This window comes from Mustela nivalis (genome assembly GCF_964662115.1).
Source record: "Mustela nivalis genome assembly, chromosome: 10".
In the NCBI taxonomy this organism is placed as follows: domain Eukaryota; kingdom Metazoa; phylum Chordata; class Mammalia; order Carnivora; family Mustelidae; genus Mustela; species Mustela nivalis.
The window spans coordinates 25,676,356-25,691,189 of NC_139029.1; the positions used below are offsets into that span (position 1 = coordinate 25,676,356).

The 14,834-nt window shown below is 38.9% G+C and overlaps 1 protein-coding gene across 10 annotated transcripts in view; it reads left to right on the forward strand.

Annotated features, from left to right (window-relative positions):
* ZMYM4 (zinc finger MYM-type containing 4) overlaps positions 1 to 14,834 on the forward strand; it is a 150,206-nt gene that overhangs the window by 46,441 nt on the left and 88,931 nt on the right. For 3 of the 10 annotated variants that reach the window (XM_082686838.1, XM_082686835.1, XM_082686839.1), the window contains one exon: positions 820 to 940. The exons of the other annotated variants lie outside the window; for them this stretch is intronic. The gene's annotated coding sequence lies outside the window, so the exon portion shown is untranslated. The remainder of the gene's footprint in view (positions 1 to 819; positions 941 to 14,834) is intronic. 10 annotated transcript variants of the gene reach the window in all.

Sequence of the window (14,834 nt, forward strand, 5' to 3'; positions counted from 1 at the left end):
TGCAATAAACATAGGGGTGTATGTATTCTTTTGAATTTGTATTTAAAAAAATTTTTTTAAAAGATTTTATTTATTTATTTGACAGAGAGAGAGAGATCACAAGTAGGCAGAGAGAGAGGGGGAAGCAGGCTCCCCGCTTAGCAGAGCCCAGTGTGGTGCTTGATCCCAGGACCCTGAGATCATGACCTGAGCTGAAGGCAGAGGCTTAACCCGCTGAGCTACCCAGGTGCCCCTGAATTTGTATTTTTGTAAGGGTCTGCATACTTTTTTTTCATTATGGCTGTATCAATTTATGTTTCTTTTTTTTTTTCCTCTTACTTACTTTTCTTCTGACTGTGTACAAGTGTTCCTTTTTCTCTGTGTTTTTGCCAACACTTGTTATTTTCTGTATTTTGGTAATAACAAATCTGATAGATATGAGGTGATATATTATGGTTTTTGATTTGCATTTCCATGATGATTGGTGGTATTGACCATGTTTTCATGTGCTTGTTGCCCATCTGTATGTGTTCTTTCAAAAAATGTCTATTCATTTCTTCTTCCTTTTTAATTTTTTCTTTGTTCATATTAGGTTGTATAAGACCTATATATATTTTAGATATTAACCCTTTATCAGACGTATAATTTGCAAATATCTTCTCCCATTGGGTAGGTTGCCTTTTCATTTTGTTGGTTTCCTTCGCTTTGCAAAAACTTTTTAGTTTGATGTATATCCATTTATTTTAGCTTTTGTTGCCCCTACCTGAGGAGACTGATCAAAAAAAAAAAAAATACTGCTAAGACTTATGTCAAAGAGCTTATTGTCTGTTTTTCTTCTAGTGAGTTCCTGGTTTTGGGTCATGCATTCAAGTCTTTAATGCATCTTGAATATGGTATAAGATAGTGGTCCAGTTTAATTGTTTTACGTGTAGTTGTCCACTTTTCCCAACACCATTTATTGGTAAGTGTGTATCTTTAATAATACATTTCTTTTTCTTTCTTTCTTTTTTTTTTTTTTTTAAGATTTTGTTTCTTTATTTGAGAGAGAGAGACAGAGAGGGAGCATGAGAAGAGAGCATGAGCAGGGGAGATGGGCAAAGAGAGAGGGAGAAGCAGAATCCCTGCTAAGCAAGGAGCCTGACACAGGGGTTGATCCCATGACCCTGGATCATGACCTGAACTGCAGGCAGATGCTTAACCTACTGAGCTACCTAGGGTCTTCTCTTTCTTTCTTTACTTTTTTTTTTTTAAGCTATATTATTTTTATTTATTTATTTATTTATTTATATTATTATTTTTATTTATTTTTTAACCTATATTACTTATTTTCCTTTTAATTAATTATGAAATTTTAATTAACATATGTATTATTTGCTTCAGGGGTACAGGTCTGTAAATCATCAGTCTTAAACAATTCATAACACTCACCATAGCATATACCCTCCTCAGTTCCATTACCCAGCCACCCTATCCCTCCCTCCCCACCCCACAGCAACCCTCACTTTGTTTCCTGAGATTAAGAGTCTCTTATGGTGTGTCTCCCTCCTGATCCCATCTCGTTTCATTTTTGCCTCCCTATGCTCCACAACCCCTGCCCTGCATCTCAAACTCCTTATATCAGAGAGAGCATATGATAATTGTGTTTCTCTGATTGACTTATTTTGCTTAGTGTAATATCCTCTAGTTCCATCCACATCCTTGCAAATGACAAGATTTTGTTTCTTTTGATGGCTGTACAGTATTCGATTGTATATATATGCACCACGTCTTCTTTATCTATTTAGCTGTTGATGGACATCTAGGTTCTTTCCATAGTTTGGCTGTTGTAGACATTGCTGCTATAAACATTCGGGGCACATGCCCCTTCAGATCACTACATTTGTACCTTTATTTATTTATTTATTTTTTAAATTTTATTTATCTATTTGACAGAGAGAGAGATCAAGATCACAAGTAGGCAGAGAGGCAAGCAGAGAGAGAGAGAAGGAAGCAGGCTCCCCACTGAGCAGGGAGCCCGATGTGGGACTTGATCCCAGGACTCTGAGATCATGACCTGAGCCGAAGGCAGAGGCCCAACCCACTGAGCCACCCAGGTGCCCACATTTGTACCTTTAGGGTAAATACCCAGTAGTCTGATTGCTTGGTCATAGGGTAGCTCTATTTTCAACTTTTTGAGGAACCTCCATACTGTTTTCCTAGTGGCTGCACCAGCTTGCATTCCCACCAACAGTGAGGGAGGGTTCCTTTCTCTGTATCACCAACATCTGTTTCTTGACTTGTTTATTTTAGCCATTCTGACTGGTATGAGATGGTATCTCCCTGATTTTGATTTGTATTTCCCTGATGCCAACTGATGCGGAGCACTTTTTCATGTGTCTTTTGGCCATTTGGATGTCTTCTTGGCTGCAGTGTCTGTTCATATCTTCTGCCCATTTCTTGATTGGCTTATTTGTTCCTGGGGTGTTGAGTTTGATAAGTTTTTTATAGATTTTGGATACTAGCCCTTTATCTGGTGTGTTATTTGCAAATATCTTCTTCCATTTTGTCAGTTGTCTTTTTTGTTTTTGTTGACTGTTTCCTTTGCTGTGCAAAAGCCTTTTATCTTGATGAAGTCCCAATAGTTCATTTTGCCCTTGCTTTGGTGATGTTTCTAGGAAGAAAGTTGCTGCGGCTGAGGTCAAATAGGTTGCTGCCTGTGTTCTCAAGGATTTTGATGGATTCCTGTTGTACATTGAGGTCTTTCATCCATTTTGAGTCTATTTTTGTGTGTGGTGTAAGGTAGTGGTCCAGTTTCATTCTTCTGCATGTGGCTATTTGATTTTCCCAACACCATTTGTTGAAGACACTCTCTTTTTCCATATGACATTCGTTCCTGCTTTGTCAAAGATTAGTTGACCATAGAGTTGAGGGTCCATTTCTGGGCTCTCTATTCTGTTCCATTGATCTGTGAGTCTGTTTTTGTGCCAGTACCATCCTGTCTTGATGATTACAGCTTTGTAATAGAGCTTGAAGTCTGGAATTGTGATGCTGCCCAGTTTGGTTTTCTTTTTCAACATTCCTTTAGTTATTCAGTGTCTTTTCTGGTTCCATATAAATTTTAGGATTATTTGTTCCATTTCTTTGAAAAAAAAAAAAGATGGTATTTTGATAGGGATTGCATTAAATGTGTAGATTGCTTTAGGTAGCATAGACATTTTCACAGTATTTGTTCTTCCAGTCCATGAGAATGAAACGTTTTTCCATTTCTTTGTGTCTTCCTCAGTTTCTTTTGTGAGTACTTTATAGTTTGCTGAGTATAGAATCTTTGCCTCTTTGGTTAGGTTTATTCCTAGGTATCTTATTGTTTTAGGTGCAGTTGTAAATGGGATCAACTCCTTAATTCTTCTTGTCTCTTGCTATTGGTGTATAGAAATGCAGCTGATTTCTGTGCATTGATTTTGTATTCTGACACTTTACTGAATTCCTGTATGAGTTCTAGCAGTTTTGGAGTGGAATCTTGAGTTTTCCACATAAAGTATCATATCATCTGCAAAGATTGAGGGTTTAACTTCTTTTCTCATTCAGATGCCTTTTATTTCTTTTTGTTGTCTGATTGCTGAGGTTAGGACTCCTAGTACTATGTTGAATAGCAATGGTGATAGTGGACAGTCCTGCTGTGTTCCTGACCTTAGGGGAAAGCTCTCAGTTTTTCCCCATTGAGAATGATATTTGCTGTGGGTTTTTCATAGATGACTTTTACAATATTGAGGTATGTACCCTCTATCCCTACACTTTGAGGGATTTTTGATTAAGAAAGGATGCTGTATTTTGTCAAGCTTTTACAGCATCTGTTGAGACTGTCATATGATTCTTGTTCTTTATTTTATTAATGTATTATATCACATTAATTGATTTGTGGATGTTGAACCAACCTTGCAACCCAGGAGTAAATCCTTCTTGGTTGTGGTGAATAATCCTTTTAGTGTACAGTTGGATCCTATTGGCTACTTTCTGGTGAGAATTTTTGCACCCATGTTTATCAAGGATAGTGTTCTGTAATTCTCCTTTTTGATGGGGTCTTTGGGATCACTAGTTTTGGAATCAAGGTAATGCTGGCCTCATAACATGAGTTTGGAAGTTTTCCTTCCATTTCTCTCCTTGAAACAGTTTCAGGAGAAGAGGTATTAATTCTTTCAATGTTTGGTAGAATTCCCTTGGGAAGCCCTCTGGCCCTGGGCTCTTGTTTACTGAGAGATTTTTGATGACCCGTTACTGGTTATGGGTCTGTTCAGGTTTTCTGTTTCTTCCTGGTTCAGTTTTGGTAGTTTATATGTCTCTAGGAATGCATCCATTTCTTCCAGATTGTCAAATTTGCTGGTGTGTAGTTGCTCATAATATGTCTTGATAATTGTTTGTATTGCTTTGGTGTTGGTTGTGATCTCTTCTCTTTCATTCATGATTTTATTGATTTGAGTCCTTTCTCTTTTCTTTTTGAGAAGTCTGGCCAGGGGTTTATCCATCTTATTAATTCTTTCAAAGAACCAGCTCCTAGTTTCAATGATTTGTTTTACTGTTCTCTTGGTTTCTGTTTTGTTGATTTCTGCTCTGATCTTTATTATTTCTCTTCTTCTGTTGGGTTTAGGAGTTCTTTGCTGTTCTTTCTCCAGCTCCTTTAGGTGTAGGGTTAAGTTGTATACTTGAGACCTTTCTAGTTTCTTGAGAAAGGCTTGTATTGCTATATACTTTCCTTTCAGGACCGATTTTGCTGTGTCCCAAAGATTTTGAACAGTTGTGTTTTCATTTTCATTTGTTGCCATGAATTTTTTCAATTCTTCTTTAATTTTCTGGTTGACCCATTCATTCTATAGCCTCCATGTATTTGAGGTTGAGTTCTAGATTCAAAGCACCGTGGTCTGAAAATATGCAGGGAATGATCCCAATCTTTTGGTAGACCTGACTTGTGACTCAGGATGTGATCTATTCTTTTTTGTTTTGTTTTTTTTTAAAGATTTTTTTTTTTAATTTATTTATTTGACAGAGAGACATCACAAGTAGGCAGAGAGGCAGGCAGAGAGAGAGAGAGAGAGGAGGAAGCAGGCTCCCTGCTGAGCAGAGAGCCTGATGCGGGACTCGATCCTAGGACCCTGAGATCATGACCTGAGCCGAAGGCAGCGGCTTAACCCACTGAGCCATCCAGGCGCCCCAGGATGTGATCTATTCCATGTGCACTAGAGAAGAATGTGTATTCTGTTGCTTTGGAATGGAATGTTCTGAATGTATTTGGGATGTCCATCGGGTCCAGTGTGTCATTTAAAGCCTTTATTTCTTTGTTGATCTTTTGCTTAGATGATCTGTCCATTTCAGTGAGGGGGCTGTTAAAGTCCCCTACTGTTACTTTATTATAATGTTGCTATATTTCTTTGATTTTGTTTTTTTAAAAAAAAATTCTATTTATTTATTTGACAAGTAGGCAGGGACCTGCAGAGAGAGAGGGGGAAGCAGGCTCCCTGCTGACCAGAGAGCCCGATGTGGGGCTCGATCCCAGGACCCTGAGATCATGACCTGAGCTGAAGTCAGGGTTTTAACCCACCAACCCACCTAGGCGCCCCTGATTTTGTCATTAATTGGTTTATATAGTTGGCTGCTCCCATGTTAGAGGCATAAATATTTAAAATTGTTAGAACTTCTTGTTGGACAGACCCTTTAAGGATGACATAGTGTCCTTCTTATCTCTTACTACAGTCTTTGGCTTAAAATCTAATTGTTCTGGTATAAGGATTGCCACTCCAGCTTTCTTTTGATGTCCATTAGCATGGCAAATTGTTTTCCACTTCAAAACCTTAAATCTGGAGGTGTCTTTGCGTCTAAAATGAGTTTCTTGCTGACACATCTTGTTTTTTTACCCTTTGTCTTTTAATTGGAGCATTTAGCCCATTTACATTCAGGGTAAATAAAGATAGGAACTTAGTGCCATTGTACTGCCTGTAGACTGTTACTGTGTATTATCTCTGTTCCTTTCTGGTCTGTTATTTTTAGGCTCTCTTTGCTTCGAGGACCCCTTTCAATATTTGCTGCAGGACTGGCTTGGTGTTTGCGAATTCTTTTAGTTTATGTTTGTCCTGGAAGCTTTTTCTCTCTCTTCTTTTCTTTTTTTTTTCTTTAAAGATTTTATTTATTTATTTGACAGACGGAGATCACAAGTAGGCAGAGAGGCAGGCAGAGAGAGAAGAGGAAGCAGGCTTCCCGCTGAGCAGAGAGCCTGATGCGGGGCTCGATCCCATGACCCTGAGATCATGAAGGAGCAGAAGGCAGAGGCTTTAACCCACTGAGCCACCCAGGCGCCCCATCTCTCCTATTTTCAATGACAGCTTAGCGGGATATAGTATTCTTGGCTGCATATTTTTTCATTAGTGCTCTAAGTATATCATGCTAGTCCTTTCTGGTCTGCCAGGTCTCTGTGCATAGGTCTGCTGCCAATCTAATATTTCTATCGTTGTATGTTACAGACCTCTTGTCCCGAGCTGCTTTCAGGATTTTCTCTTTGTCAGAGACTTGTAAGTTTTACTATTAGATGATGGGGTGTGGACCTGTCTTTATTGATTTTGAGGGGGCTTCTCTATGCCTCCTGGATTTTGATGCTTGTTTCCTTTGTCAAATTAGGGAAATCCTCTGCTGTAATTTGCTTCAATATGCTTTCTGGCCCTCTCTTTCTCCTTCTTCTGGGATCCCAATTATTCTAATATTGCCTCATCTTATGGTATCACTTATCTCTCGAATTCTTCCTTTGTGGTCCAGTAGTTGTCTCTTTTTCTCAGCCTCTTTATTCTCCATCATTTGGTCTTCTATATCACTAATTCTCTCTTCTGCCTCATTTATCCTAGCATTAAGAGCCTCCATTTTTGGGGTGCCTGGGTGGCTCAGTCATTAGGCGTCTGCTTTCGTCTCAGGGCATAATCACAGAGTCCGGGGATCGAGCCCTGTATTGAGCTCCCTGCTTGGCGGGAAGCCTGCTTCTCCGACTCTCACTCCCCCTGCTTGTGTTCCCTCTCTCTCTGTGTCACTCTCTTTCAAATAAATAAATGAAATATTTTTTTAAAAAGCCTCCATTTTTTATTGCACCTCATTAATACCTTTTTTGATTTTAGCTTGGTTAGATTTTTAGTTCTTTTATTTCTCCAGAAAGCGATTTTCTAGTATCCTCCATGCTTTTTTTAAGCCCACCTGGGACTTTGAAAATCATCGTTCTGAACTTTATTTCTGACATATTGCTAATGTCTGTATTGATTAGGTCCCTAGGCATTGGTATTGCCTCTTGTTCTTTTTTTGTTGTTGTATTTCTGCCTTGTCACTTTATCCAGATAAGAATAGGTGAATGAGAGAACAAAATACTAACAAAATACTAAAAAGTGTAGCAGTGACTCCAGAAAGATATTCACTAACCAAATCTGAAGAGACCTGAAACCAGGGGAAGAAGAAAGGTGGAAAAAAAAGGAAACAGTAGTTATATAAACACACACACACACACACACACACACACACAAATATATATTAGACTGGTGAATAGAGCAGAACACACACTTGATTTTGGGTTATTTTGGTCTGTTAGAAGACACTACCTCCTATAATTTCAAAGAAATAAAAACTTAAATATGTACAAAAATAAGGGTAAACATAATGAAGGGATGGAATATGAATGTAAAAATGAAAATTAAAAAAATGATTCTTAAAAAGGAATTGATAAGAAGTTGGTTAAATAAAGAAAAGAAAAGAAGGAAAGACTGTCATCAGTTTGGAGACTAGAACATTGCCATGAACTAGATATAGGGTATATTTTGATCTGTTAGATGAAACTTTATCCCAAAATTTTGAAGGAAGAGAAAGTTATATGTATACAAAAAATAAGGTTAAATACAATGAAGGGATAGAATATGACTATAATAATGAAAATTTAAAAAGAATTTTTATTTTAAAGATTTTTAAACAGGTATTGATGAGATAAAAGAGTTTAAAAAAGGTTAAAATAGGATTGAGGAAAAATTAAAAAGAATAAGAGAAAAGTAAAATTTAAGAAATTAACTTTGAAAGACTATAGAATCTTGGGGACAAAGCCATGAATTGTATTTGTTGTTTTCCCCTAGCTCTGGAGTTCCATGGGTCTCACTGATTGGTGAACTTGGTCTTGTCTGGATATTCTTGCTCATCTTCTGGTGGAGGGGCCTGTTACAGTGATTCTCAAATGTCTTTGCCCCAGGTGGAATTGTACCACCCTTGCCAGGGGCCAGGCTAAGTAATTTGCTCGGTTTTGCTCTTGGTAGCTTTTGTTCCCTGAATGGTCTCTGGTCAGCTTTGGAGGATGGGAATGAAAATCGCGGCCTCCCAGTCTCTGCCCTGTAGGACCTGAGAGCTTGGGGCCCCACTCCTTAGTGCGCCCTCAGAGAAAAGCAATGAATATCTTCCGTCTCTCTGGTCTCTATCTGTACTTCATGCTCATCTGGCCTGTGACCAAGCATTTCTGTCTCTGGTGCATGGCCCCATTTGGAATCTCCAAACTCAGCAGATTCCTGCAGTGTACTCCTGTGCCACTCCTCCCAGATGAGAAAGAAGGGGGAGTCTTCCTGGATCAGCCACTTGTGGGGTTTCTGCTTGAAGAGCAGTGGCCTGACTGTGCCTTGGATCACAGTTTAAGGTGACCCTGAGCTGAGAGCCCTCTCCTTGGCTCCCTCTTTGCAGCTGGCTTCCCTGCTCTGATATCTGGGAGCTCTGCCACACTTAGACACCCCTGGTCTTTTTGTGACCCTGTGGGTCCCGAGACCACACTGTTACTGCAAGGGCTCCATCCCCCTCTTAGGCTTTGGAGTGATGGCCCTCAGTGGAGTAGATTTCTAAAAGTTCTGATTTTGTGTTCTGCTGCTTTACCCCTTGCTGGGCGCTGACCCCTCCCCTCGTCGTCTCTCTTTCTAAATATCGCCTTGGATTCACTTCTCTGCATATCCTACCTTCTAGAAAGTGGTTGATTTTCTGTTCCTAAAATTGCTGCTCGTCTCTTCTATCTCCTGTTGAGTTTGTAAGTGTTCAGAATGGTTTGATAACTATCTAGCCGAACTCCTGGGGTCTGATGATATTTAGGTCTCCTACTCCTTCTCCATCTTCCTCCCAAGTCCCAATTTTTTTTTTAAAGATTTTATTTATTTATTTGTCAGAGACAGAGGGAGAGAGAGCTAGTGAGCACAGGCAGACAGAGAGGCAGGCAGAGGCAGAGGGAGAAGTAGGCTCCCTGCCGAGCAAGGAGCCCGATGTGGGACTCGATCCCAGGACCCTGGGATCATGACCTGAGCCGAAGGCAGCTGCTTAACCAAGTGAGCCACCCGGGCGTCCCCTCAATTTTTTTTTAGAGTAAGTTCTACACCCAACATGGGGCTTGAACTCAGAAACCTGAGATTCAGGATTCGCATGCTGTACTGACTGATGGACGCCATAATAAAACATTTTCTAATGGCCGAGTTCAGAAATTTTTGAACTTGAAATTAATTCAGTTGCTTCATTTTATAGAATCATTAATTTGTAAAATCCAGCTTACCTCACCTGCTTTTACTTAGAACTTTGGTTTTTATTCTACACAACCTTTAAGAAACATTATTAAACTGGAGTGCCTAGGTGGCTCAGTCAAACATCTGCCTTTGGCTTAGGTCATGATCCTGGGGTCCTGTGTTTGAGCCCCACATTGGGCTGCTTCTCCCTCTCCCTCTGCCTGCCACTCCCCCTGCTTGTACCCTCTCTGTCAAATAAGTAAATAAAATCTTAAAAATAAAAAAGAAGCATTACTAATAAAGCATGCTGACAGCACATGAAATATGAATCAGAAATGCTAGGGGGGGGCGCCTGGGTGGCTCAGTGGGTTAAAGGCTCTGCCTTCGGCTTGGTGGGGCTCTCTGCTCCACAGGGAGCCTGCTTCCTCCCTCTCTCTGCCTACTTGTGATCTCTGCCTGTCAAATAAATAAATAAAAATCTTAAAAAAAAAAAAAAAAGAAATGCTAGGTATATCTACTTTAAGTTGATAGTTTTATTTTGATGGAGTAGTCAAGGCTATTTAATTTTTAGTTCATTCAAAGTAATTTCAGTGGGAACAATTATTAACTTTACATAAGTTTTATAATGAATATACATATGATTCTTTTTAAATTTTTCATTTGCTTATTTTATCTCTATTTATTTTTTAAAAGATTGTATTTATTTATTTGACAGACAGAGATCACAAGTAGGCAGAGAGATAGGGGGAGGCAGGCTTCCTGCTGAGCAGAGAGCCTGATTCGGGGCTTGATCCAGGACGCTGAGATCATGACCTGAGCCAAAGGCAGAGGCTTTAACCCAATGAGCCACCCAGGCGTCCCTCATTTGTTTATTTTTAAAAAAATTTATTATTTAGAGAGAGCTTGAGTGTGAACGCATTTGAGTTGGGGGAGTAGCAGGGGGAGAGAATATTCAAGCAGACTCCCCACTGAGTAGGGAGCCCAGCAGGGCTTGATCCCAAGACCCATGAGATAATGACCTCAGCTGAATCCAAGAGTCAGACCCTTAACTGACTGAGCAAGCTAGGTGCCCCTGATATGATTACATTTTAAAGGAAGATTTGTTAATGTCCTAATAAATCATTTAGTTAGGAAATGCCATTATGGAGAGAAAATGAGATTTACTTTTATTGTATCTTTATCAAGTTTTCATTCTCCCATTACACCAATTCGTTTTCTTAATTTATGCCTCACTTGGAGTGAAATGTGACCATCAAGTTTCAAAGTTTGGAGAGAACTTTCAGGATTTTGTAGACCAGTTTCATTAATTACATGGGTTGAAAAATGTGAGACCCCAAGGTAGTAAGTTTCTTGCTTAAGGTCTGTAAGTATGTTAGTAGCAGATCAGTGACTAGAATGGAGAAATACTGATATTTATAGTCTTTTTTAGACCTGTCACATACTTGACAGCAAATATTTTCCACATCTAACTACTTTTTTCTTTGTTTAGTTTGTGCTCACTTTGCTTAAGGTTCTATTGCCACAGTTTTGTTAAATAATACCAGTCCCCTAACAACACATTTCATATGTCATTTTCGTGGTATGCGAACTCTCAGTTTTTGTGTAGTGCATAAACTGTGCTAGCTCTTCAGTTCACAAATCAGTAGGTAATTACTAGATGTCAGTTATGAACAATGACTAGTCATGTTACTTCTCTCAAAGTCTATTGGAGATTGGTCACTGTGCGTCTGTTCAGTTCTTGCATAAACAACAAAGGATGTAGTTGTGTTACTTCTTTGTCTTCTAATGGTAAATCTGTGTGGCATTTCACAAAACTGGGTAATCAGAGGGGAGGGTTGACCAACAAAGATCAAAGTGCAGCAAAGAAGTGAAAAGTGATAACACTAGATTTGAAAATTTGGATATCATAGATCATTTGAAAACAGTGACAGAGTATAGGTCACTATATGAAGGTATAGGCCTATATGAAGGTATAGTATGAACTATATTGAAAAACTTGGAAGTATATAAAAAACAAGGTAAAATCACTTTAACATCATTAGATTTAAATTGTAATAGGAACTCAGTTTGGCTATTATTTATTAGTGTTGAAGTTTATTTGCTGCATGAAAGAAAACAAAAGAAAAGGAGACTGAAGAACTTTTTATTGCTAGTGAACGATGTTTTCTTTTCAGAATCAGCATGGATTAAGCTACTAGAGCAAATTGGGATGATGAACGAACTTCACACCCAGATTCCAAAGATTAATGAGCAAGTAATTATCATCAACAGTTTAATGTGCGATAAGTCAGTTTGGGAATGCAGGCCATCAGTAACTTAATGTGATGAAAGATACAGTGTTCATAAAGGGAACAGTATTCATATGAAGCCCAAGGAACTTACAGTAAAGGTGAATTTATCAACATGAGTAAGGAAAGTCATTGTGATAGAAAGGATGAAGATGTCCCAAAGGAAGGGATTCTAGCAAAAATTCCACATTAAAGAAATTCTTGGAAATATTTGATAAAATATTTGAAACGTCAAGGGTAAAAGGTTGGAAGCTGAACCATACTTCGAACAGCTGTAGAGAATTTGCCAAGGCATAGAAAACCTGTTTAATCTGTGTGATAAGTTATGTGAGGAAAATGAGAAGGCAGGAACTGCCTACCCATGGTAAGTTTTTTTTTTAAGAAAAAAGAGAACACTCTTATTTTTGATGTTTGTTCTGTTTTAAATTATAAAATAGTGAATATTAATCACACAATACTTGCCATTTTCCTGTGCATTTACAATTGACAGTTAAAAAGTCTTAAATGGTTTTAAATGTTATGACAGAAATTTTACAGTTCACAGAACAGTTGTGATTTTTTCCCCCCTCTGATTAATGAGATTGCTCAGTTTCAGCTTGCAGGGTCTTTTTCATGGTTGTGCGCTGCAGTTCAAAGTGAGTACTGTTTTGTTACATTTTCTAACTTGATAAAATAATTATAAAGATCATTGGTATGAACAAATTTGAAAGTATAAGTAAGGGATGTTTAAATTGGAATAATAGTAGGGAAAGATAAGCATTACCATTTGGGGTTGAAGGAAAGAGCAAAGACATTTAATTTTGAGTGGTCTCTTACTAGTATAAAAAACATTTTGAAGTTTCTGCTTAATCTTTGAGAGTCTTGTAAATTTTATTTTTATCTTAAAGATCTTATTTATTTGAGAGAGCGTGAAAGAGTGTATGCGTGCACAGAAGGGGAGGGAGAGGGACAGGCAGACTCTGTGCTGAGTGTAGAACCCGATGCAGGCCAGAACTCAGGATCCTAAGATCATGAACTGAGTCGAAACGAAGAGTTGGACATTCAACTGCCTAAGCTACCCAGGCACACTTATTTTTGTAATTTTTAAAGGTATACTCTTCGGGGACACCCAGGTGGCTCACTTGGTTAAGCAGCTGCTTTCAGCTCGGGTCATGATTCCAGGGTCCTGAGATCGAGCCCCACATCAGGCTCCCTGCTCAGCAGAGAGCCTGCTTCTCTCTCTCCCCCTCTCCCTGACGCTCTGCTTACTTGTGCTCTCTCTCTAACTCTCTGTCAAATAAATAAAATATTTTTTTAAAAAAAAGGTACACTCTTCGGATGGTTAAGTTTTTATTTTAAAAGAGCTTTACATTACTGACTTTTATTTTTTTAAAGATTTTTATCTATCTATTTGAGACAGAGACAGAGAGCATGCACAAGTTGGGGGAGGGGCAGAGGGAGAAGGAGAAGCAGACTCCCATCTGAGCAGGGAGCCCAATGTGAGGCTCCATCCCAGGACCCTGGGATTATGACCTGAGCTGAAGGCAGTCATTTGCTTAACCAACTGAGCCATCCAGGTGCCCCCTTTAAATTACTTATTAACTAATAAAAATAATTCATTTATTCAGCAAAAGTTTATTGAACTTCTGTTTTATACTAATCATTGTTATAGGTGCTAGGCTTACAGCAGTATCCAACACAAAAATCTGGAGTAGCATATACTTTAACCTGTTTCCTTTTCTTTTTTCTTTTTTTTTTTCAGACTTTTTTTATTTATTGAGAGAGAGAGAGAGCGAGTCAAGCATGAGCAGGAGAGAGGAGCAGAGGGAGAGGGAGAAGCAGACTTCCTCTCCGTTAAGCAGGGAGCCCGACATTGGGCTCTATCCCAGGACCCTGGGATCATGATCTGAGCCCAAGGCAGTCGACCAAAGGACTCAGGCACCCAGGCACCCCGACCTGTTTCCTTCTTTGAGAAATGTCAAATCTCTAATTCTTTATAGAGTCTTGATTTAATTTAGACTGAAGGAAACTAGATATTTTTAATTTTTATATAACTCTAGAGGCTTTTGTATAAAAACAGCATTTTAAAAAATTGGGTTCTGTTTTAGATGGTCTCTACAGTGGGGTTAAAACTCCACACCCTGTTGTCCGCAGATTGAGCTACAACAAGAATGGGACATTTCATGTGACAGCTTCAGAAATGCATATAGGAACTTGATTCCATATAGCATTCCCAACTTTAGAGTAAATTTTTTTTTTTTAAAGATTTATTTATTTGACAGAGAGAAATCATAAGTAGACAGAGAGGCAGCCAGAGAGAGAGAGAGGGAAGCAAGCTCCCTGCTGAGCAGAGAGCTCGATGCGGGACCCGATCCCAGAACCCTGAGATCATGACCTGAGCCGAAGGCAGCGGCTTAATCCACTGAGCCACCCAGGCGCCCTAGAGTAAATTTTTTATAGTGCTATTATAGACAGATCTGCTGTAGTAGTGCTGTGAAAGAGAGTTGTGAATTCTACCTTGTTCAGAAAGTTGGGCATATGTGCATTGTGTGAGATTATGGCATTATTAATGAGTTGTAACTTTAGTTCAGTCAGGATAGCTGAATAGATGTTTATGGTGGAAATATGACTAGAAAAGCTAAAGCACTGTGTGTAATGGTTGAGAGGCATGAAACTACCAGAAAGACTAGGTAAGCTACTGGTCATTTGTAATAAGTCGAGCATTTGCTTTTGGGGTAGGGAGGCAATGGGAATATGAAGGCAGGAAAAGATGAAGCAGTTGAGGTAGGAGGAGCCAGATTTTGGATGTTTGGACTTTTTTGGGGGAGCCTTTTTCAGAGCTCTTTGTGTAAATATATGTATGTTCCCTTAAATTCTCAGAACTGTATTTCTTCATTTGTAAAATAGAGGTGCTTACAGTACTTATTTGATCAGATTTGGGGGAGACTAAATTGAATTAGGTCATGTAAAGTGCTTGGAAAAAAAGTGCCAGGCATAGAGTGAGGTTCTTGCTAAGTTTTAACCACTAACTATAATGGTTTGGGAATCTCTGCCTCAGGATCTCCTAAAATATTCCATAATC